The 25105-nt window shown below is 40.8% G+C and overlaps 1 protein-coding gene across 2 annotated transcripts in view; it reads left to right on the plus strand.

The window, feature by feature from the left end:
- The window catches only part of LOC149148059 (signal peptide peptidase-like 1), a 51834-nt gene that overhangs the window by 25599 nt on the left and 1130 nt on the right, over nt 1-25105 (plus strand). The window lies entirely within an intron of this gene.

Below are 25105 nucleotides of genomic sequence, written 5' to 3' on the forward strand. Positions count from 1 at the left end.
GCTTTAGATTAACTGCCAAACCCTGTATACAATGCTAAGTTGGTTGGGGGCACCACTGGTCCAAGTGCATCATCTCTCATATAACGTGGGCAATGAACAAGCTGCTGAAGGTGTTAAGGCTGTCCATGGCATGAGATAATGCTCTGTCACATGATGGAAACCCATGGCTCTCAACACATCTCCCACTAGTGTCAATATGATCCTTTAGTGGGCTTGGATCCCGTATAGGGAGGCTAAGCCCAAAGTTGATCAGGTGCTCATGTTCTAAGTGTCGTAAAATACTCAAAATTTAAAGTGCTTAGAATTGGTTCAAAGTTGAATGACTGGAAAGTGCTCGTCTTCCCGATTCCGGCGCCGTAAACGATTCGAAAAACGGTCGCCGTATGAGGAAGTTATGGCAAAAAGAAGAATTTGTCCATAACATTAGAGATTTTAATTTTTCAAAAAAAATTAAGAAAGGAATATTCCGCCGGGCACGAAATCCGAGGCAACCACCAAACATTAAATGTAACTGCAGTTAAGTTGGCAGAATTTTGGCAGGAGCGCCAAATTTGGCGGACCCGCCATAATTGGCGGAGCTATCTGGAGTTAACTAAAGTTAGCTGGAGTTTTTCTAGGGGCAAACTGGAGAAACTTTAAATGGCCATAACTTTGGCTAGGAAAGTCGGTTTTGGACGATTTTTTTTTTGATTTTGGGTATTTTCGACCTTCTGAAGCCATTGGTGCAGGTCTTACAACCATCTGAGGTCATTTGCAGAGGTTTTGGAGCCGTGAAAGTTCTAGGAGCCACCAGGGCCCAGTTTTGTGAAGACTGTATAGGGTTGCAGGTATCCATTGGAGGTGATCCAATAGTCAATCCTGAAGGATTCAAGTGTTCTGAATCCATTTTTACCATCTATTTCTCCTGTAGATGCTTCTATTCAGCTGTATTTTCAATTTGAGCATTTATAAAAACAAGGACAAGCCCGGTTGGGAGCTTTGGACCCAGCAGACGTAGCCCTGGAGGGGGTGAACTGCTTTATCAACTTCTTTTGCATTTGTGGTTGATTTATTTTGCAGATCAAATTCGTTTTAATGTGCTAAACAGTGAAAGGAAATAACTCTGCTATGCTTAAATGGGTCATGAACAGCTGAAAATTTCATGTGTTTTCTTTCTGCAAGACATGGAAATCTTTTAAACATGTTTAATTCTGAATTGAATACCTTGCAAACAAATTTCAAGTAGTTTCAAATTCAGATCAAGTTGGTATCAGAGCTCAGGGTTTTGTGCAAAGATCTTCTAACTGTCTTGCAAAGTATTGATGCTTACCAGTTTGAAACTTAAAAGAGGGGAAGGACAGTTGACTAGAGAACGAGAGAATCCTCAGTCAAGGAAGGCCAGAGAGCCATCACTTCCACCTTCAATTTCACCCTCAAGAGTCTCAGCAGAAGCTTCAAGGATGTCTGAACATGAAGGAGAAATTCCTACAGAGACAGATCCAAGAGAAGAAGAAAGAGTCTTCAGAAAGGTTTTCTTGGACCTCACTGAAATGGTGAGGATATTGTACCAAGAAAGAAATGAGAAATTGGCTGGAGAAGGGTCCAAACATCCACATGAAGGAGAGGGCTCTTCAGGAGGTAAGAAGGATGATGATCATTCCAAGAAAGGACATGGAGGAAATGGTGATCCACCACCCCCATCTTCACCTTCTTCCTCTTCATCTTTGTCTTCTTCTGTTCATAAGGATAGCTCCTCTGGAAAAAGTCCTTTTTTGAAGCTTGATGTAAAATTCGAATTACCTATGTTTAATGGTGAAGTGAATGCAGAAAAGCTTGACAACTGGATTAGGCAGTTGGAAGTTTACTTGAGGATCCAAAATATGCATGATGATGCCACAAAGATTCAGTTGGCTTCTTTGAGAATGGATGGAGCAGCCTTGGTCTGGTGGGAGGCCAAGACTAAAGAGGAGATCAAAAAATTTGGTAAGGTTACCTTAACATGGCCTGAATTTCTGTTAGCCATTAGAAAACAGTTTTATCCTCTTGCTCACATGCAGAAAGCCATTATGAATTGGCAAAATTTCAGACAACTTAAGGGTCAGAGTGTCCAAGACTACACCCAAGAATTCAGGAGAAGAGCTCTCTTGTTAGGGGTAGATTTACAGACCCAAGAAACATTGCTAAAATACATCGGTGGCTTGCATAGCTACCTTAGACACACCATCTTGATGTTTAACCCTACTAGCCTGGACGAGGTTTGTGTCCAAGCTACCCATTTAGAGGCAAGGGGAAAAAACACATTTGAAGAGGGTAGAAACAAGCCCCCCAAGGGGAAAAACAAAGAGAAAACCTCCAAGGGAAAGAGCAAAAAGAATGCATCTGTCAAACAGGAGAGTGAGAAAGTGATCTGTAAACATTGTTCTAAACCAGGCAATGAGGAGAAAAACTGTTGGAAATTATATCCTGAAAAAAGACCTCAATTTAACAAATCCAAAGGGAAACAGAAAACTGTTGCTACTACATCTACACCACAAGATTTAGGGGAAGATTCAGGTGATGAAACCAAAATTGCAGCCATGGGCTTGAAAAACTTGAAGGGAAAAGAAATTGAAACTCAAGCTAGCACTAGTACCTCAAATTGCCATGTACAAGCTCCTAATGAGGAAGAAAGAATTGAACTGTTTCATGTGAGGGTGATTTCAAAACATACTAAAATTGACACACTTTTTGATATTGGGTCACAAGCAAACCTTATATCAGAGGACTTGGTCAAGCAGCTTAAACTTGAGACCGTTCCACATCCGAAGCCATATCCACTTGGATGGATTTGCAAGGATGCAAATTTACAAGTTTCAAGAAAGTGCACATTGCGCTTTGCAATTACTGCACATTTTATTGACACAGTGGAACTTGATGTGGTACCTTTTGATATAGCAGGAATTGTTTTGGGAAGTCCTTACTTGTTTGACAGGAAAGCTATCTTTCATCGCCATGAAAACAAATATCATCTGTTCAAAGATGGCAAGGAGTTCATTGTTAGAGCTCATCGCAAGAAGACAAATGTAGCGATGGTGAATGCAGGGCAGGTAAAAAGGCTGGTCAATTCAAGTAAGAATTTTGTTCTTCTTATGATTAAGCCCAAGGTTGATGTGAATCATGAGCCATTTGACAATTGTGATCCAAAACTTAAATCAGATCTGTATGATGTAGTTGATGCATATCATGAGATGTTTCAGGAGCCTACAGGTTTGCCTCCTAAGAGGGAGATTCAGCATGAAATTCATTTGCATCCAGATTGTCCTCTTCCAAACATAGGCATGTACCGCATGTCTATTATGGAGAATGCTGAAATAAAGAAGCAAATCAAGGACTTGTTGGACAAGGCTTTCATAAGGCCAAGTATTTCGCCATGTGGTTCACCGATTGTATTGATTCCAAAGAAAGATGGCACTTGGCGTATGTGTGTTGATTTCAGGGCCTTGAACAAGATAACGGTAAAGAATCGTTACCCACTCCCAAGGATAGATGATTTGTTAGACCAGCTGAAAGATGCTCGATATTTCACTAAGCTAGACTTGCGCAGTGGATATCATCAAGTAAGAATTGAAGAAAGTGACATTTGGAAGACAGCCTTTAAAACCAAACAAGACTCTTTGAGTGGCTTGTGATGCCGTTTGGTTTGTGCAATGCACCTGCAACTTTCATGCGGGTAATGGATGATGTCTTTCGTCCTTTTCTTGATGATTTCGTTATTGTCTACTTAGATGATATCTTAATTTTCAGCAAGTCTAGAGAAGATCATGTCATGCATGTTAGAAAAGTACTTGATGTTTTGAAGAAGAATCAGTTATTTCTTAAAATGTCAAAGTGTGAATTTGGAAAGACTTCTTTGGTTTATTTGGGACACATAGTAGGAGGAGGTGCTTTGAGAATTGATCATGCTAAGATTGAGGCTATTGTGAAGTGGCCTACTCCCAAATCCATAACAGAGGTAAGAAGTTTTTTGGGTGCAGCTCAATATTGGAGGAACTTTATCTCTAACTTCTCTTCTATAGCAGCTCCTATGCATGCAGTGACAAGTGTGAAGCATGCTTTGCAATGGGGAGGCAAGCAGCAAAAAGCTTTCGAATCTTTGAAAGAGAAGATTAGTTCAGCTCCAGTCCTTGCATTACCGGATTTGAGACAGCCATTTGAGATACAAACTGATGCTAGTGATTATGCTATGGGTGCAGTTCTTCTACAGCATGGTGAGCCTATTGCTTTTCATTCTGAAACTTTTAATGGTGCTGTTGTGAATTATCCTACATATGATAAGGAGTTGTATGCGTTGGTACAAAGCGTCAAAAAGTGGAAACACTACTTGATGGGCAAAGAAACTGTTATACATACCGACCATCAGCGCTTACAGTACTTGCAATCACAAAGCAAGTTACAACAGTCACGACACTTCAGATGGATGGGCTTCTTGCAACAGTTCCATTTGGTAATAAGGTATAAGAAAGGTACTTTGAATAAGGTTGCTGATATGCTTTCAAGGCCTATTATTGGTGCTGTTACTTTACTTAAGAATGATTCCATTGTATATGATAGTTACATAGAAGAATATGCATCTGATGATGACTTTAAAGATGTGTATGCTAACTTGAGTAAAGGAAATCATGTAGAGGAAAATGACTATCACATGCATAACAATTTGCTGTTTCATTTGGGCAAGTTGTGTATACCACAGGGGGAGAGGATAAATGTCATAAGAGAAGTTCATTCTTCTCTTATTGCTGGCCATTTTGGTGTGAGCAAAACAGTTGCACATCTACAGAGGTATTGCTATTGGCCTCGCATGGTAGATTCTATTTCAAGGTTCATAAGAGGTTATTCATTATGTGCTACAAGCAAGCCTAGCAATAGGAAGCTTGGTTTGTATACTCCTTTGCCAGTACCTTCTAGACCATGGGAGAGCATCTCTATGGATTTTGTAGGAGGTTTGCTAGAATCTAGAAAGCAGCATGATTATTTATGTGTAGTAGTTGATCGTTTCAACAAAATGTGTATACTTATGCCTTGTAAGAAAACTATAACTGCTAAACGAACTGCTGAATTATTTTTTCATCATGTATGGATTCACTTTGGTTTGCCTACTTCCATTATTAGTGACAGGGATTCCAGATTTGTGGGGAATTTTTGGTCCAACCTATGGGAGATGATGGACACAAAGTTGAAGAAAAGTACTGCTTTCCATCCGCAAACAAATGGACAAACCGAAGTTGTGAACAGAACCATTGTGCACCTCTTGAGAGGTTATTGCAGCAAGCATCCCAAGCTTTGGGATGAACATTTGCACTACATACAACATGCTTACAATCGTGCCAAGCACTCTTTCACAAACACCTCACCGTTTGAAGCTTGTTTTGGTTATTTGCCAAAATCACCTCTTGATTTCATTCTTGAGAAAGATGTTGCCATTGAGGGACATAGTGACATTAACAAAGCTCGTTCATTCATTGAAAGAATTCAGCAAATACATCGGCAAATTCAAGAACAACTTGAGAAGAGTCAAGGCAAGTACAAGGAAAGACACGACAAGCATAGAGTCGATCACAAGTTTCAAGAAGGAGATGAGGTATGGCTGTACATTAGTAAGAAAAGGATGCAAGGAGAAGGTAAAAAGCTGAAGCCTATTCGTTATGGTCCATTCAAAATCCTCAAGAAGGTTGGAAATAATGCTTTTCAATTAGATTTGCCTTCCTACATGCAAATGTATTTTGTTGTCAATGTGGAGAACTTATGTTTGTATGAACCTCCTTTGATTGTTGATCATGAAAGTGCTGTTCAGCTGCCATCTATACAAGATTTCTCGCCAGAATTCTTAGATGAGCTGAAAGAAGATACAATCCTTGACAGAAGGACACGCACTTCAAGAAGGGGCAGTGTAGATTATGTTTGGGTTGGTTTCAAAGGGAGCAAAATGAACAAGGCAAAGTGGATGGAGGTGGACAGAGTGAGGGAGCTGTACCCTCACCTCTTTAACTGGTAGTTGAAGGCTTTTGGGGTCCAAAAGCTTCCCAATGGGGAGACGTGATAAGGTGCTCATGTCCTAAGTGTCGTAAAATGCTCAAAATTTAAAGTGCTTAGAACTGGTTCAAAGTTGAATGACTGGAAAGTGCTCGTCTTCCCGATTCCGGCGCCGCAAACGGTTCGAAAAACGGTCGCCGTATGAGGAAGTTATGGCAAAAAGAAGAATTTGTCCATAACATTAGAAATTTTAATTTTTCAAAAAAAAAATTAAAAAAAGAATATTCCACCGGGCACGAAATCCGAGGCAACCACCAAACATTAAATGTAACTGTAGTTAAGTTGGCAGAATTTTGGCAGGAGCGCCAAATTTGGCGGACCCGCCATAATTGGCGGAGCTATCTGGAGTTAACTAAAGTTAGCTGGAGTTTTTCTAGGGGCAAACTGGAGAAACTTTAAATGGCCATAACTTTGGCTAGGAAAGTCGGTTTTGGACGATTTTTTTTTTTGATTTTGGGTATTTTCGACCTTCTGAAGCCATTGGTGCAGGTCTTACAGCCATCTGAGGTCATTTGCAGAGGTTTTGGAGCCGTGAAAGTTCTAGGAGCCACCAGGGCCCAGTTTTGTGAAGACTGTATAGGGTTGTAGGTATCCATTGGAGGTGATCCAATAGTCAATCCTGAAGGATTCAAGTGTTCTGAATCCATTTTTACCATCTATTTCTCCTGTAGATGCTTCTATTCAGCTGTATTTTCAATTTGAGCATTTAATAAAAACAAGGACAAGCCCGGTTGGGAGCTTTGGACCCAGCAGACGTAGCCCTGGAGGGGGTGAACTGCTTTATCAACTTCTTTTGCATTTGTGGTTGATTTATTTTGCAGATCAAATTCGTTTTAATGTGTTAAACAGTAAAAGGAAATAACTCTGCTATGGTTAAATGGGTCATGAACAACTGAAAATTTCATGTGTTTTCTTTCTGCAAGACATGGAAATCTTTTAAACATGTTTAATTCTAAATTGAATACTTTGCAAACAAATTTCAAGTAGTTTCAAATTCAGATCAAAAGTGAAACCACCTGCCAAGCTTGTATAAGATCCAGTGCGTCTCCTCACCTTCCAATACAATAATTCATTAGTGCAATTGAGTGAATGAGCTTGCTAATCAAATGCAGAAATGGACACTTCATAGTGGGTTTCCTTTCCAGATTTGGGGTTTTGAGCATGTAATGGTGTTACCTCCCTTGGTAGGAGTAGTTAATAAACCGCCTTATTAGGTGTTCCTGTTAGCTCTGCTACATGTTGCTGATTTTCGAGGAGGAGGAATAAGCTCGGTCCTTGGTTGCTGGCTCAGAGATGGTCTACACTGGTTATCCTCGCCTTTCCCTATTCCCCCGCTTACTTCCTTTCACCCTGCTGCCTCTGTTTTGTTCCTCTAAACTCTGCATAACCCATATTTCCTTAGCCCCGGGCGCCGAGTTCAAACGGTCATATAACCGCGATCATATGACAGTGCGCTGTTCGTGGGCCCTTTCCCATCACATCAATCAAGATCCGTGTGATCAAGTTTCCGTCGTCCGATCATCTACCGCTTGATCGAACGGTCTCCGCCTTTTTCCCCGCGCATTAAACTCTGTTTGTTTCCCCCGCCGTCCGACCGTCCGTCGCGTGATCCAACGGCGTTCGCACCTCTCGATCGCGCGAGCTGCCCACCCGTTAACCCGCAGGGAAAGTGGTTTTCCTCTGCTACGCGTCGCGTGATGAATCGTATCGCGACCCGCGTAGGATTACCGCCATCCTCCGAAAGTGGTGTGGGGAATACCGCTTACCGCCCTTGTCCTCTCTCCCACGCGTTATCTCCCATGCATCTTTCGCGCCCGATCGCCGTTGGATTTGTCCGCCCGCGATCCGACGGCCCACGTTGTTTTGATCCTGTTTGTTCTCGCTTCTCTCTCGTCGATAGATCTTCGCCGTCCATCCATGTGATCTAACGGCTGATATCTGTTCCCATCTTGCTCCTTCGTCTGCCATGAAGTCTCCATGTTCTCGACCTGTAACATGCACCCGAAGGACAGAAGCGACCATCTATCAGTGTCTGATGCATTACCACTTCAGCTACTACCTTCAACACATTGTGTACCCGAGAGGGAGAAGGACGAGTATAACCAGTTCCCGGTACCTTTTGCAGCAAATCCTCAACCACTGCATTCAAGAGCAGAGTGGTCAAAGAACAAGAGGACAAGCCTCGGGCAGTTAAATGCATTTATCAGTTATGGAGCTTGTTTCATATTACACTCCACTTGTTCAGGAAGGACGACCGAGCAACAGAAAAATCAAATCCATTCATTAAAGCAAGCAGATTGTAGTAGAGACTCCATCAGAGAGTTAAGGTGGTTGGTGGTCCATTATGGCCCCTCCACGCATAGCACAATAGCATATCTTTGTAATCAAACTCTATATAGACCCGGAAAAAAGATGTGATGAAGGCTGATGGTTGTAGTTATGATGTAAGGTTCAACTTCTAGAGACTATTACTACTGTGATACTTGCAGCGTCTGGTCTTCATTTTCAGCTAATACAAGCTTCTTTTGCTGTTAATTGCTCACTTTCCATTTCTACTCTGTTCTAGGCTGTGCCTGTTATGTATTTTTCATGTGCTCTTGATGTTTAGCATTAGAGGGGCTGTCATCCCACCTCTGTGTTAGAATCTAGTATGTATCATTGAACGTGCTATGCAGGTTTCTGTTTACTTAGTGCCAGAGAGTTGTCATCCTGTCTGTGCATTAGGAAATAGATTTGCAGACCTCGTCACTAGTTGCAGTCGGCCATCACATGGTCTTGTGCATTTGCTGGTTTGGTCAGTATTCTCCATGTTCACTTAATCCTCAAACTGTGAGTAATTGGTGGTCTAAAGCCTTGTAGTCTGGGGGTGTTCACCCATGTCTGGAGTTAAGCATAGTAGGAGTGGTTATCTGGCTTGAATATGCATCATTCCTTCCATTCATCCATTTCCAACATTTTGTTGAGTTTATAATGTTCACGAGCATCTCTGAGATACAACCTAGGAGAGTTTCTTGGGGTGATAACATTAATTGGCATCGTTGTCGGGGAGAGGAGATTGAAGCTCAGCTTCCCTGGGAGAACGACACAGTTCCAGATTTTGATGATAGACAAGGTCTGGGCACATTTCTGGTTGTAATCATCTATCTGGTGACTCCACTGGAGGAAGACCAACCTTTGGCGACTTTACAGTATAGTCCTGGCTCAGTTTGTGAGACACACTCGAAGAAATCCTCAAACATTACCAGCTGAACTAGTGCCTGACCCTGAGAAGATCGATAAGCAGAAGAAAACTTTGCAGAAAGGAGCATCAGGATCAGGTAAGCCTTAATAGTCCCATGTATCTCTGCTAGTGAAAATCACTTTCAGAGATTCATAAAGCTCCTTAGTCATTCATTTCCCTTTCGGATTTCAGTCCAAAGGAAGCATTCCATGCTGTCCATCATATTCCTCTGTCTCTGTCATCCTTTTCATTGATCCATACCACTCAGTTTACCAATATCCTTTCATATACCCCAGTCATGGCAAGTCAGCAAGCTCTTACAAAGATAGAAAGAATCGTTGCTGCTAGGTATCGGCCTTTTGTCTTGCCTGTCCCTTTGAATGCTATGCCTGCAGGAGATTATCAAGAATATATGCCTAAGTTTACTGGTACATAAGGAGTAACAACTGAAGAGCACCTTGAGTCCTTTTATAGCTATGCTGATAACCTAGATATTAATGAAGAGGATGTGTGGATGAGGGTTTTTGTCCAAAGCCTAGATGGGGAGGCTAGAAAATGGTTTAGAGAATTACCCCCTAGGTCTATTGCAGACATTGAGGCCTTAGATGATGTGTTTTTAAAGCATTGGGGGGATAATAAAGATCTGCTCTTTTATTATACTGAGTTTGGGAACTTGCAGAGGGAGAATGGTGAGCTGCTGTCTGATTTCAACAAGAGATTCAACCATATGTACAACAGAATACCAGCTGAAGTCAAACCCACCCCTACTTCTGCTATGTTTACTTATGCCAGTGCCTTCGATTCTCAGTTCTGCCTGCTGTTAAAAGAAAGAAGATGTACTTCTTTGGCTGATATGCAAGATGCAGCCTTTGAAGTAGAATCAAACATCATAGCTGCAGAGAGGCTTGAAGATAATGCTGAAAGGAGAAGACAGGGAGGTGAGTCCTCATCATCCTCTGATCCTAAGATCGATAAATTGGCCAGGATGATAGAGCTATTGGCCTCTGAAGTTTCCAGATTGGAGGCTGAGCAATATTCTCAAGAAGTAGGAGCTCCTTGTTCCTTTACTCTTCCAAAGCCAAATCCATATAGAGGAGCACAGGAGCAGTTGCAGATTTTGCAAAGAAACAAAGATGCAAACGAAGATCAAAGGGTGAAGACCCTTTTTCAGAATATAGTCATGGAAGAAGAGCAGCCTGAAGAAGAGGAGGAGGTCCATGGTTTGGAAGATAAGGGCAGTGCCCCTTTCTTAACAAGAGCTGCATATGAAGAAGCATTATCCAAAGGCACTGCTCGTGAGTTTGTTGTACCTGCAGAACAACAAGCTTATCAGCAGAAGCAATCAGTAGCAGGTCCTCCCATCCTCAAAGAAGCTGAGCCTAAAGCTGGCCCATCTTCCAATGACTATGCAAATCTGCAAATTACCCAACTTGCTTTTGTCCCCAGCACAGTGATCAAAAAGGGAGAGGAAAGCTCCCCATCATCTTCTGTCCCTCTGTCTGCTCAAGTGACAATCCCTCACAGTTGCCCACTAGGCATTGAGGCAGGCCATAACTCAATGCCCAAGGCTGATACTAATCATCTCAGTCTTGATATTCTGTTGCCTGCTCAGGTGGCCTCCACACAGCTTGAAAGGGCAGCTTGCTTGATGACAGAGGAAGAGGGTGCACAGTCTTGGGACTCCTCCTTGGATGTGGACTGTTCTAAGAAAGATGAAGGAGCAGATGAGGTCTCTGTGTCCCCCGCACAAGAATACATTGGTTCACCATTCATACTAATTGTGCAGGCCACATATGACACAGACAAGTACAGATACCGTTGTTATTCATCAGGTGTACAAAGGCTCCCATGAAGAGCATCCAAGGAAGAGAATATACAGAAAGGGAATGAAATTTGATCCATATCTACCAGATAAGGTCAAATGCCCTAAACTTTTTGAGGTAGAGGATCAAATCAACCCAATTTTGCTGATCTATGATGAACCGGTCGAGAGGGGGAGAAACAGTTTTGATGGCCCAGCAGATGGCCAGTTTTTGAAGATTTATGTTGTTTAAGGTTCTCAGGCCTTAATGATTGTAAGCATGTTCTTTTACAAGTTTTTAGCGTAGACTTAATTTGACTCCATGCCCAATGGATACTAGGTAATGTTTTTAAGCTTATTTTGTATGAAGGCATTGATCTGCAGTTCTTGAGACCTCACAGGGAGGATCTCATCCCCAGAAGGAGCCAGTGTTAGCTCTGCTACATGTTGCTGATTTTCGAGGAGGAGGAATAAGCTCGGTCCTTGGTTGCTGGCTCAGAGATGGTCTACACTGGTTATCCTCGCCTTTCCCTATTCCCTTGCTTACTTCCTTTCACCCTGCTGCCTCTGTTTTGTTCCTCTAAACTCTGCATAACCCATATTTCCTTAGCCCCGGGCGCCGAGTTCAAACAGTCACATAACTGCGATCATATGACAACGCGCTATTCATGGGCCCTTTCCCGTCACATCAATCAAGATCCATGTGATCAAGCTTCCGCCGTCTGATCATCTGTCGCTTGATCGAATGGTCTCCGCCTTTTTCCTCGTGCATTAAACTCCGTTTGTTTCCCCCGCTGTTCGATCGTCCGTCGCTTGATCCAACGGCGTTCGCACCTCCCGATTGCGTGAGCTGCCCACCCATTAACCCGCGGGGAAAGTGGTTTTCCTCTGCCACGCGTCGCACGATGAATCGTATCGCGAGCCCGCGTACGATTACCGCCATCCTCCGAAAGCGGTGCGGGGAATACTGCTTACCGCCCTTGTCCTCTCTCCCGCGCGTTATCTCCCATGCATCTTTCGCGCCCGATCGCCGTCGGATCTGTCCGCCCGCGATCCGACGGCCCACGTTGGTTTGATCCTGTTTGTTCCCGCTTCTCTCTCGCCGATAGATCTCCACTGTCCATTCATGTGATCTAACGGCTGATATCTGTTCCCATCTTGCTCCTTCGTCTGTCATGAAGTCTCCATGTTCTCGACTTGTAACATGCACCCGAAGGACAGAAGCGACCATCTATCAGTGTTTGGTGCATTACCACTTCAACTACTGCATTCAACACATTGTGTACCCGAGAGGGAGAAGGACGAGCATAACCAGTTCCCGGTACCTTTTGCAGCAAATCCTCAACCACTGCATTCAAGAGCAGAGTGGCCGAAGAACGAGAGGACAAGCCTCGAGCAGTTAAATGCATTTATCAGTTATGGAGCTTGTTTCATATTACACTCCACTTGTTCAGGAAGGACGGCCGAGCAGCAGAAAGATCAAATCCATTCATTAAAGCAAGCAGATTGTAGCAGAGATTCCATCAGAGAGTTAAGGTGGTTGGTGGTCCATTATGACCCCTTCACGCATAGCACAACAACATATCTTTGTAATCAAACTCTATATAGACCCAGAAAAAAGATGTGATGAAGGTTGATGGTTGTAGTTTTGATGTAAGGTTCAACTTCTAGAGACTATTACTACTATGATACTTGCAGCGTCTGGTCTTCATTTTCAGCTAATACAAGCTTCTTTTGCTGTTAATTGCTCATTTTCCATTTCTACTCTGTTCTAGGCTGTGTCTGTTATGTATTTTTCATGTGCTCTTGATGTTTAGCATTAGAGGGGCTGTCATCCCACCTCTGTGTTAGAATATAGTATGTATCATTGAATGTGCTATGCAGGTTTCTGTTTACTTAGTGCCAAAGAGCTGTCATCCTGTCTGTGCATTAGGAAATAGATTTGCAGACCTCGCTAGTGGTTGCAGCCGGCCATCACATGGTCTTGTGCATCTCCTGGTGTGGTCAGTATTCTCCATGTTCACTTAATCCTCAAACTGTGAGTAATTGGTGGTCTAAAGCCTTGTAGTCTGGGGGTGTTCACCCATGTCTGGAGTTAAGCATAGTAGGAGTGGTTATCTGGCTTGAATATGCATCATTCCTTCCATTCATCCATTTCTAACATTTTGTTGAGTTTATAATGTTCCCTAGCATCTCTGAGATACAACCCAAGAGATTTCTTGGGGTGATAACAGTTTCCAACCCCTAAAGTGAAGGACATGTCCAAGGTACATCCTTTAAGTGGTAGGTGTCACATAAATAATGATAAGGTGGCTTGGGACATAGGGGAAATGACATGGGCTCAAGGGTGGTAATGATGAGGGATGTCAACATATTTGGGTGTATGAATGTAGGAGGGAGAAATTGTGGTACATGAGCCACCCCGACCTTTGTTTTCCACCTTTCTTCATTTGCTTTTTATTGATTTTTCTTTATTATATTGCTCGGGCTCTAGGGGATGAGAGCATGATGTGTATGATATAGCATTGATTATCCCCTCAAGGTGGGGTAGTTCAACGCCCACCTTTAATGATGCAGGGGGCACTAAAGGGCCTTAGGATCCAGGGTGATGGCCATAATGATAAGGGGTAGAGCTCATGTTTGGATTTTTCCCACGTTCTAAATTTTATTGTCCCGACCATCTTTTGCATTTTGTGGTACATTTCTTGTTGTATGTGGCGATATCATGCTTTTATCTTTTTTCTTTTTAGCTGCATCAACCTCCGGGGTATTGTTTTAGGTCCGACACAGACATGTGGACAAGGGAAGGGGGATACCAGAGCATTGTGGGACCCCAGTGGGCGTGTGGACCCAGAGAGGGAAGACGATGAAATAGGGCATATAATGTGCAGAGGGGAGCAAAAAATGTGGAACGGGAAAACGAAACCACGCTACCAAAATTGGGGTTTCCTGAGTAGTGCCCATCCTAAAGCTGTAAGCCAATAGGGGAGACCCCACAGGACTAGGGTTGAGGATTAACCCCCCAGTTAAGGTGAGGGAACAAGACTACAATCAAAGCCCTTCCTCCTTCCAAGTCACCCAGCTATCCATACCCAAGTGTGCCCAAGAAAAACAAGCATAAACACCCAATTACATAATGAAAAAACATATCTTCAGGGTTGGATGACGCACTTTCAAACATATGATTTCGACAGATGGGTGAGGGGACAAATGACTGGCTCAGGGATCAGAGGCATCTGACACAATATCGACTACATTGGTGGCTGTCAGGGGCTGCTGGCTGTTGGCTGAAGACAAAGCTAGGAGAAAATTTCTCCTATGGGGTCACCCACGTGGGTAACACGACCACAGGGAGGAGACTCTTTGAAAAATAACCTTATCACAAACTTCATTATTTGCCTCGAATGTCATGGACTTGAGACATTACCTTCAGACCTCGTTAGATTGTTTCATGAGGGAGCTTCATATGCTTTCACAAGGATACAAAGATAGAGCCGTTTGCATAATTTTTTTTGTTATACCACAGAACAAAATCTTCCACGAGCTAGCAATGAGCTCGAACCATACCTGAGACAATTTCGGACCTTGTCAACCTTGGATGCCGGGGCATTGTGACATATAAAGGGAGCTCAGATTTCAGACCTCTATCTCAATAGACGGATTTGTTACATTCTTGCAGGACAAGGAGATGGATGACAACACTTTGCTTTATTTGCAATTTTGCACCTTTATTCCACAGAGACGAGTTACAAAGGACTCAAGCTTCTCACAAGTATTAGTAGAATAACATTAATAAAAGGTGTCACAAGAAGGATATGGTATGATCCACAGAAGAGGAGCCATAGAATTTTTCACATGAACAGACCTTTGCATGAATAGCTGCCACAGAAGAATAATTCGGTTCTTAAGAATACTTCAAACATGCATTCCTTATTTGTATAGAACAGAACAATAACAGCTTGCATGAATGTATGGACCTTTGTCACAGGATTGGCATACTAGCTTGTCCACAGAAATGTTAAAAGATGCCATAAATGCCACTGAGGTAGCTCAGATTTGCAAGTTAGTGTTTTCAGACTAGGTCTCAGCCTAGTTATATAAGCTTAGATCTTTCACCTTTTATCACAGAGAATAAACTTGGATTTCCTCATACAGAACTGGCATTTTTTTTTTCGGATGCCACAGACCTCACATAAGAGAAGCTGCAGAGATGCTTGCACAGAGAGATTAGCTCACATGAATCCACAGAGAAATAAATGAATACGTGATGCCACAGAATTGAGCCCAGATTATGAAATGACAATTCACAAAAACTTTTAATCAAATATTGGTTACACCTGAAAGTGATGACCTCAAGTCCATAAGAGAATTAATCCGCAATTTTTTTCATAAACTTAATGCTATAGGAGGCTTGAATGACCACAGGACTCTGCCTAGATGCAGCCTCCATAGTAGGGTGCAGATGACATCTTATTTCAGAATCGGATGCAGTTTAGTTGACTACCGTATGAGTTTTTGACACAAGGAATCATCATAGGTGTGGAGAGACTTCATCGATCTGATACATTCAAATGCCCAGGATCCTCGCATCTACTAGAGATAATTTCGCAATACTCTGAGATAACTTGGACTAGAGACTTGACACAGATGTCAGAAATATGGCACAGATCATTCATTTCACAAAGAATCAATGCTTTCATGACTTCTCTTCAGTGCCCGGCCCCCCCCCCCCCCCCCCCCCCCAACTCTAATACCATGCTGATTTTTTAATGAGGGCAGTGCTTAGAACAATTTCCTTGTTTTTCACAGCTTCAAATCATCATTAGGATTATGTAATTAATTCTTTAAACAGTTATAAAATAATCGTTTATAAGCATAAAAGAGCAGTTAAAAATCAAAGTAGAAACATTAAGAAATGATGAGCCACAAAACAGAAATTAGACTCACAGCCAGGGCAAAACCCAGGAAAAAGTCCTTCCTTATGAGAGAGAGAGAGAGAGTTTCCAGATACGTCAATACATCATAAATAACAATAGAAGAATAATAGCCAAACCAGTAACCAAAATCATGATCAAGTGCCATGACAAAAACCAAGCTTCTGAAATTTCAGCCCTCCCTGCAATTTCGCTGGATCAGGGATGTACATGACCAATTTGATGTATCCAAATGAGGAGCAAATGTCTCTTATCTATAGACTTGAGGAGGGGGTCAAATGGGTGCTTCTTGGGGGCCTGGCCAACCTAAAATAATATGAAGCCAACTTCAAAATATTTTGGAGGCAAATTATAAATTCAAATTTTCAGTTTCTTTACATGATGAAAATACCAACCACAGCTACCCAATTTTTGAACATGGTTCCCTATAGCTATAGGATAATTGAGGTAATTAATAGGATATTTGTGCCTGCACATTGGATTTATCAATGCTCTAGTAATTTGTGGGACAATAATCCTCACGTGCTTTAGTTTATATAGCTAAAACAGAGCAACCCATGCTTTTGAATGTCATTCTCCTTTATAGATATGCTATGGTTTTCAATATTTTACTTGTAAGGTTGTAAGTTGTTTTATTTGCTTCATCTTAGCCTCGTTGACAGAAAGAGCAAGGTAAAGCGGCTTATTTGTGGAGTACATTGCCAAGGTACTAAGGATATTCTTTCATAGGCACAGGCCAAGTATATGACATCGCATACCAAAGATTAGGTGCCACATGATCGCTAGGTTAGTGATAACGAGTATGGCTGAGGATGGATGATCAACAGTTCAAGCCAATGTTACTTGGGAGCGGGAGCGGAAGCGGGAGCGGGAGCGACCATTTTCAGAAGCTCCCGGTTTGGGAGCGAATCCCGGAGCGATTTTTTAAAAATATATATATTTTTTATATTTTTTAATTTTTGATACATATATGTCAACAAAAACATGTAGAATGATGAATTAGATATAAAAAAACATAAAAAAGCATAGATTGAACCATATAACAACAATCATCTAGAAGTTATAATCTTCATCAACCACGTCCGCAAGTTAGTAACATAGTAACATACAACATATTGAGTCTCATGATTCATCAATCTTAAAGTTTCAAGCTTTCAAAATTCAATATATAACATTTATCATCATTGATCACCAAAGTTGTACTTGTAAGCTAAGTGTAACCATTACAACAAATAATATCTAACATGAAATGAAATGTTATAAAATGAAACGAAATGAAACAACTTTCAACTTTCATGAAGCATCATATTCATAATTCATTACTAATGAGTTATAATTGCCAACTTCAAACTTAAATTGTCATATATTGTTTAAAAAAATATCATAATAAATATGAAAGAGTCAATAGTTATAAAAGCTACTAGAAACTAGAGAAGAGAAGTAAATTTATTATCTATTTCTTATGCTTGGGCCTCTTGCCACCACGAGAAATGTCTAATTTTTTAGTCTTGTTGCAAAATCAGGATCTTTGTCATTAATATCACCCTCCAAGCATTAATATCCAGAGGTATCTTTGTCATTACCTTTGTATCTGTATAGGGATCTTTGTCATTAATATCACCCTCTAAGCATTAACATAAGATAGAAAAAGCATAGCATGTCAAGTCAAGATTTTGTTTGAGTGATGCGTACATTTTTAGAAGGGTCATGATAGAGGAGTTCGACAACCAATGTCACTAACATCAAGGTACATAGAGGGATTGGTACTCTTGATTAAATATGAGTTCCATACCCTAATACATGACAAAATTCAATGGAAACATTGCAATCCCCCAATCCTGAAATCCTGAAAAACTGATAAGTCTGCTGGATTTTGAATGAAATCTAAAATTCTACTTTCTCCATATGAAATCCAATGAGGACGAAACCACTCTCAAACATCCTGAGTCATTTCATGGTAATGTTAAAAATTTAAGTAAAAGGATGAAAATGAAAATTAAAGAAAATGTCACTTTTACTTTAAGAATTTAACATTACCATGAATAGCATATCAATACTAGGGCCTAGACTTGATCATTAAGTTGCCCCACTCAAAAACTATTTGTTTCTTTCAAAAAAAATTGCATTTCGAACATTACTACCAAAAAAAAAATGCAAAAAAGGCAAAACGCTCCCGAAAACGCAGGGAGCGAAATTTTTTTTAGGGAGCGCGCTCCCGAAATCGGGAGTGATTTCGGGAGCGCGCTCCCGACCCGCTCCCGCCCGGAGCGCGGATCGGGAGCGGGAGCGAGGGGGGGGGGGGCGCTCCCCCGCAACACTGGTTCAAGCAGTGACATCATATGTTGAAGCCTATTCAATCTATCATATGGTCCATGGAACACCATGATTTTTGAATCTAATGCTTTTTTGCTTGTATCCTCCTACTCATCTTATATATCATGTGGTGAATTTGAATTAGATTAAACTCCATTGGAATATGAGGTCTAGATGTTCCATTGTCAAGGTATCCTGCTAGATGCTCAACTTTTGCTTGAAGATGCTCTTTCTGGGGTATGTCAGATCCACTGCAGCTGGAGAAGGTATATATTACAAAAAAAAGAGATGTCAATAATCATATCCATTACTTTATTTGATCTATAGCAGCAATCCTTATTATAGTACTTTTTCTGGGGCTTGTTAATCTTATTCCAATCACATACAAGACAGCTTGTCTAGTGATCTATCACCAAATTTTATTGTACTACCCAAAAAGAGGAGAGGTATACTGAAACTGTATGTCTTATTCTCCTTGTTAAGCTGTGGGAATTTTGGTATGCATCATATATCTCTTGGTAGACATGGTGATCATTGCAACCAAGCAAGAGGTCAGGACAGCTCAAAATGGTTACATCAAAAAGAAACAGTACCAATTACAAATCTAGTGCAGAAGTTACACTACGGATTTGTTGGTTGGCAATTCTTCCCCACACTCCCAATGTTACAATGCCTGAAGACAACCTGCTTGAGTGCTTAGCTATTGGTACTTTGGCGTGGCTCATAAATTGTATTTTTAAATTTATAATTTTTCTGTTTATCTATGGACATTATGTTAAGATAAATTTTATGTCATGCTAGTTGGTTCTTTTCTGTTAGTTAACTGAGTTTGATGTAAATTCTAGTTGTCAGAGCAAGAGGTAACTCCTCAAATGTAATCGTATTATTCATTCAGGTTGTTCATTATTATATACAATAGGGAGTGACTATTTAGTTCATCTCCCGATGACTCTTCATTTCCTTTATTATGTATTTACACTAATTACAGTTATTCACCCAATCCCTATGATTAGGGGTCAACATTCCCCCCTTAATCTGAAGGGATGTTGGTGAGTCCAAGCATCGTTTTGAATTTTTCAAGCTTCTCTCTTCCAAGCGCTTTGGTGAAGATGTCTGCAATTTGCTCATTAGTGGAACAGTGGCGAAGATGGATTGTTTTGGCCTCAACATGATGTCGAATCACATGATATTTTGTATTGATGTGCTTTGTTCGATCATGAAACTTTGGGTTCTTGGCCAACTTTATTGCCGAGGTGTTGTCAACCATGAGTGGAGTCGATTGTACTTGTTTTACCTGCAAATCTTCCAAAATTTTCCTGAGCCACGCAATTTTTTTTGTTGCCTCAATTGCTGCCACATATTCTGCCTCTGTTGTGGAATCTGCGGGAGCTGATTGTTTGCGTGCTCTAGGAGACAACTCTTGATCCAAGACTCATAGCATAACCTGAAGTAGATACCCTAGTTTCTTTGTCTCCATTGAAGTCAAAATCAGAGTATACAATTAAGCTGAAGTCGCCCACCTGTGTATACTTGATTCCAAAGTCTTAAGTTCCCTTCAAGTACTTCAGAACTATTTTTGCAGCAGACCAATGTCCTTCACAAGGCTTTTGCATAAACTTGGAAAGGATTCCAACATCAAACGAAATGTCTGGTCTGGTAGTAGTTAGGTAGTTGAGACTCCCTACAAGCTGTCTGTACTTTGTTGCATCCTCAAATTCTTTTCCTTCAATGGATGTGAGCTTTAAGTTTGGTTCCATTGGAGTAGTAAGAGGATTGCATTCAGTGATGCCAAACCTGTTCAATAGATCTCCAATGTACTTCTTTTGAGAAAGGAATATGGACTTTGGATGTTGAGTTACTTCAATACCAAGATAGTAATGAACATAGCCTTAATCAATCATTTCAAAACTTTTCCTCAATTCCTTCTTTATGGATGCAATGTAGCTCTCATTGTTCCATGTCATCAAAAGATCATCTACATTTACCACAAGATATACAACTGTTTTGCCAACCTTCTTGACAAACAAAGTTGCATCATCAAGATCATAATGTTTAAAATTGAGTTTTAGAAGATGCTCAGTTAGTTTTTCATACCAGGCTTGCGGTGCTTGTTTGAGGCCATACAAGGATTTCACAAGTTTGCATACTTTATGTTCATGTCCTTTTACAGCAAATCCTTCAGGCTGGGACATAAAAACATTTCCTTTTAAATCTCCATTCAAGAAAGCAGTTTTTACATCCATTTGATGGACTTTCCAACCGTTTTGAGCTGCTAGGGCAAAGAGTGTCCGGATGGTAGCCCATTTTGCTGTGGGGCAAAAGTCTCCTCATAATCGACCCCTTCCTTCTGTGCAAAACCTTTTGCCACAAGCCTGGCTTTGTGCTTGTCAAGTGAGCCATCAACTTTATACTTGTTCTTGTAGACCCACTTACAGCCAATTGGTTTGATTCCTAATGGAGGATCAACTAGCTTCCAAGTGTCACTCTTTATCAAGGCATCATACTCCTTTTGCATTGCTTCTTTCCATTCATCATGCGAAGCAACGTCTTTGAAAGAAGTTGGTTCAAAATCTGTAGACAAATTCAATTCACAATCATAAGAAACATCCATATCAATAGGTGAATCATAGTCATCTACATCACCTCCGTTTTGCTGGGTTGAATTTCTAGTTCCTGTCTTTCCAAGCTCATCAAGATGAATACTTTCAAGTGTCTTTGTCAGCCACTTTGGGGGACCTTTCTGAGATGGTCCAAGCTGCTCCGTTGATTGAGTTGGGGTTGAATCAAGATTGAGTCTCCCAATTCTATCAATCACATCACTCAAAGTATAATCCGTTGTTGGAGTTTCATGCAGGGGAGAGAGTGCTTCAGAGGAAGTTTCCATAGGTTGAACTAGTATAGGAATCCCCCCTTCAAGATGTGGAATCTGATTATCAAATTCTTGAAATGATTTTGCATTTGTGAATCTATCCAAGCGATCAAGTTGTTTTTCAACAACATTGTCAGTTTTGGATGATTCAAGAAAGATTACATTTCTAGATACAACAGACTTTTTATTGAATTCATCATAGACACGGTATGCTTTGGAGGTGTTTGAATACCCCAGGAAGATACACTTACGACTTCTTGCACCAGTTTGTTTTTATGTACCTTTGGTATCAAGGCATAACATGTGGAACCAAAGACTCTGAGATGTTTTACCGAAGGAATGTGCCCATATCACATTTCATAAGGAGTCTTGTTTTTAATGGCATTAGATGGACACCTATTCTTTACATATACAACACATAGAACTGCATCAGCCCAAAACATCATTTTTACATTTTTGAAAAACATCATGGAGCGCACCATATTTAAGATTGTCCTATTCATTCTTTCAGCTACTCCGTTCTGTTGGGGATTATAAGGCACAATTGTTTGATGTTTGATCCCATGTTGGCAAAGATAGTTTTCAAATTCATTTAAAGTGTATTCTTTTCCATTATCAGTGCGAATAGAGCTAATATGAGATTGTGCATCATTTTCAATCCATGGATGAAAGTTCTTGAATGTTTGGAAAGCATCAGATTTGTTCTTTAATAAATAAACCCAACACATTTTGGTGTAGTCATCAATAAATGTCATCATATATTTATTTCCATTTGCAAAAGGAACATGCATTGGACCACATAAGTCTGAATGAATGAGTTCAAGTTTTCTATGTGCCCTGGAATGTGAGTCATGAAAACACTGTTTGCTATGCAAGCATCACACTGCTTAAGTTTCCTAGTAATTGTAGGCAAACCAGTAACACCATTTTTCTTCAACAAGCAGAGGCTGTCATAGTTCAAGTGTCTAAATCTAGCATGCCATAATAAACTTGATGGAAATGTACCTTCTTCATAATGAGAATTTTATGAGAAATTTTGTGCACGAGCAGAGGTACCTTGTAGCTTGAGAAGTCTTTCGTCTTCTATCCCTGTCATGACAAGTGAGTTGTCTGATGCTTTTCTCACCTCAAGCTTGCCATCAAACATATGAATGGAGTGTCCCGTGGACCAATGACAACAAGTTTCTCCTCAGCTGTGGGAGATATAAAACATGATGCAGAAGAAAGTCTGGATGACCAGGCAATTTGAGCCTGATTATACCAAGCCCTGATGGCTTGAGTTTTGATTTGTCTGCAAAGTATACTGCTCCATCAACATTGTCAGTAAATTCTTCAAAAAAATCTCTTCTAAAAGTCATGTGGCAAGTTTCTCCTGAATCAAGCAACCAATCATTTTTCCAAGAAGCAAGTGAAGCATTAAATAAGTCTTCATTTACTCCAATATTACAGTGTACCACAACATAGTGAGCGGATTCAGGTGCTTTACCTTTCTCTTTTTCATTAGCTTTACCTTTGGGTTGGTTTCTTTCATTCTTAATTCTGTCCCAAGGCAACTTGCATGTGGATGCATCATGTGATCCATCTCTTTTGTAGCGTATGTAGTGCAAATCTGACTTTTCTCTTTGAGAGTGTTTGCCCCCCTTGCCTCTGAAATACCTTCTTTTTCCTCTTCGACCACCTCTTCCTCTTGAAGAATCTTGAGCAAGATTCTTTTCTTTCTGTGCAAGGCACACAACCTCTTCAGAAGACTGAGGAACAGTCTTCTTTTTCCCAAAAGCTTTCTCTCTTTCAACAATTTTCTTCACAAGGGAGTCAAAGGTAATATCTTTGAGGTTTTCATTTGCTTGCAATGACTCAAGATAATTTGAGTAAGAGGGATAAATTGCCTTGAGAAAAGCTATCAGAGGAATGTCCAGTTCAACATTAGTGGCTTTAATATTATGCATAATAGATTTTACTTCTGATGCAAGAGCAAGAGGATCATCGTTTTGTAATTCAAGGGTGAACAATTTAATCATGAGTTGAAAAACTTCAAGTGCAGAGTGTGAGTCATAGAGTTCCTTCAGTTTTTGTAAGGCTTCGAAAGCATTTGAAAATGGCGAAAGATGGCGACTCACCTCTTCATTTACTGATCCTGCAATCAATTCATAAGCCTTGCTGTTTTTATTTTCCCAAATGGCGAATTCTTTGTCTGAGGTAGGCTGTTCTGGTTCTTTGTCCCCGTCTCCAACACACACTTATTTCCACAACTCATTATAAATGAGAGTGTGTTTGATTTTCCGCGACCATTTAGGATAGTTCTCCTTCCCGGTGAGAACCACTCCCACAATAGATATCAGCGAATGCATTTCAAAGATGTGTACTGTGTAATTCGACTGTTGGTTAACTTTGTAACCAATCAACGACGCTTTAAATCCGGTTCTGTACGTGGATTTTCCCTTGAGGGTCCCACTTATCTGACTAATCCCTATGGGTCCTTCGTTGACTTTTTCTTTTGTCAAGCGCTGCAATCCGCACGGTTGATCTCACTTCTCCAGATCCAACGAATATCGCGTCCAACAGAACTAAAAGGAATTAAACTCCATTTTATAACCTTATCACGCCCGTTTCTGACATTAACTTGCGCGCACTTTCGGAAGTGATATGCGTCCGATCAATCAACCAATGAACGGCCTTAATGGCTGGAACTCAATGAGGTTTGAAACCCGTTGTATAAAACCTTATCACATCCGAAATTTGAATTAACTCACATGCATCTTCCGACGCAATCACCGTCAGATCTGAACTGGGCAATCGAACGACTATTGCGTCACCCACTTGCCAACTTGCTTGGTCAATCTCCACTGTCGATCAATCCCGCTTGATCCAACAGCTATCGCGAAATCTCGCATGAAAACTTGCACGATGCCTAACAAATCGAGAGCGTGCGAGAAAAGTGGTTTTCTTGTGCTACGTGTCGCCCGCTAAGGTTAATCGCGTGAATTTTTGGAATTCCACTTACAGCCTTTCGGGCGCGCGAGATACCACTTATACTTATCAATACCACCCACATGCTTAATTCATATAAAGACACTTAAGAAAAGGTTTAGCGCTTAAACTTAGTATTAACGCTTAAACTCAGTATTGATGCTTAAACTCAATATTTAGCGCTTAACACTAATTTACGGTGATTTATAAATAAACTGTATAAATAGAACAAATACCCGATAACCAACCGAACGTCTGCAGTAGTTGCCATAGAGGGGAAAACCTATAGAAAGGTTATCAAATTCTTGAGAGAGGCACATCTGTGGTCATTTCTGTAAAATAGACAGAACATATGCAGAAAGGAGTTACAAAGCAGAGAATGAAGCCAAAAATGGCGCTGGCTCTAATACCATGTCTGACCAGGTGGTAACTTCTCAAATGTAATCATATTATTCATTCAGGTTGTTCATTATTATATACAATAGGGAGTGACTGTTCAATTCATCTCCCGATGACTCTTCATTTCCTCCATATGTATTTACACTAATTACAATTATTCACCCAATCCCTATGATTAGGTCTCAACACTAGTTAATTCACATGTAATATAAAAAGAAGCTAAAGTGGGATCATTAGCTATAAAAAGGGCTTAGGTACTGCAATAGGGGTCTTTGAGAGGAATATGTTATTGTTAACTTTTCTTGGCCAGGTGCAGCTTCCATACTGCATTTGGATTTGGGCCTGAGTTGTCGTCTATAGCTTCTCAAGGAAGTTTCAGTCCTTACGGACTGTAGTTTTGTAATAATTTATGTTCCATTTTTACGAGTAAATGGAGTTCTTCAACAAGTTCTGACATTTGGATAAAAGTCAGGAATTGAGTTTAAGAAATCCTATTTGCCATCTCTTGCGATATTTTCATTCTATAAGAATATGTTGTGCCATACATTTGATCA

This window comes from Pinus tabuliformis, chromosome 9 (genome assembly GCF_031772625.1).
Source record: "Pinus tabuliformis cultivar Carrire ecotype Pingquan chromosome 9, CPIR1, whole genome shotgun sequence".
Taxonomy (NCBI): Eukaryota; Viridiplantae; Streptophyta; class Pinopsida; order Pinales; family Pinaceae; genus Pinus; species Pinus tabuliformis.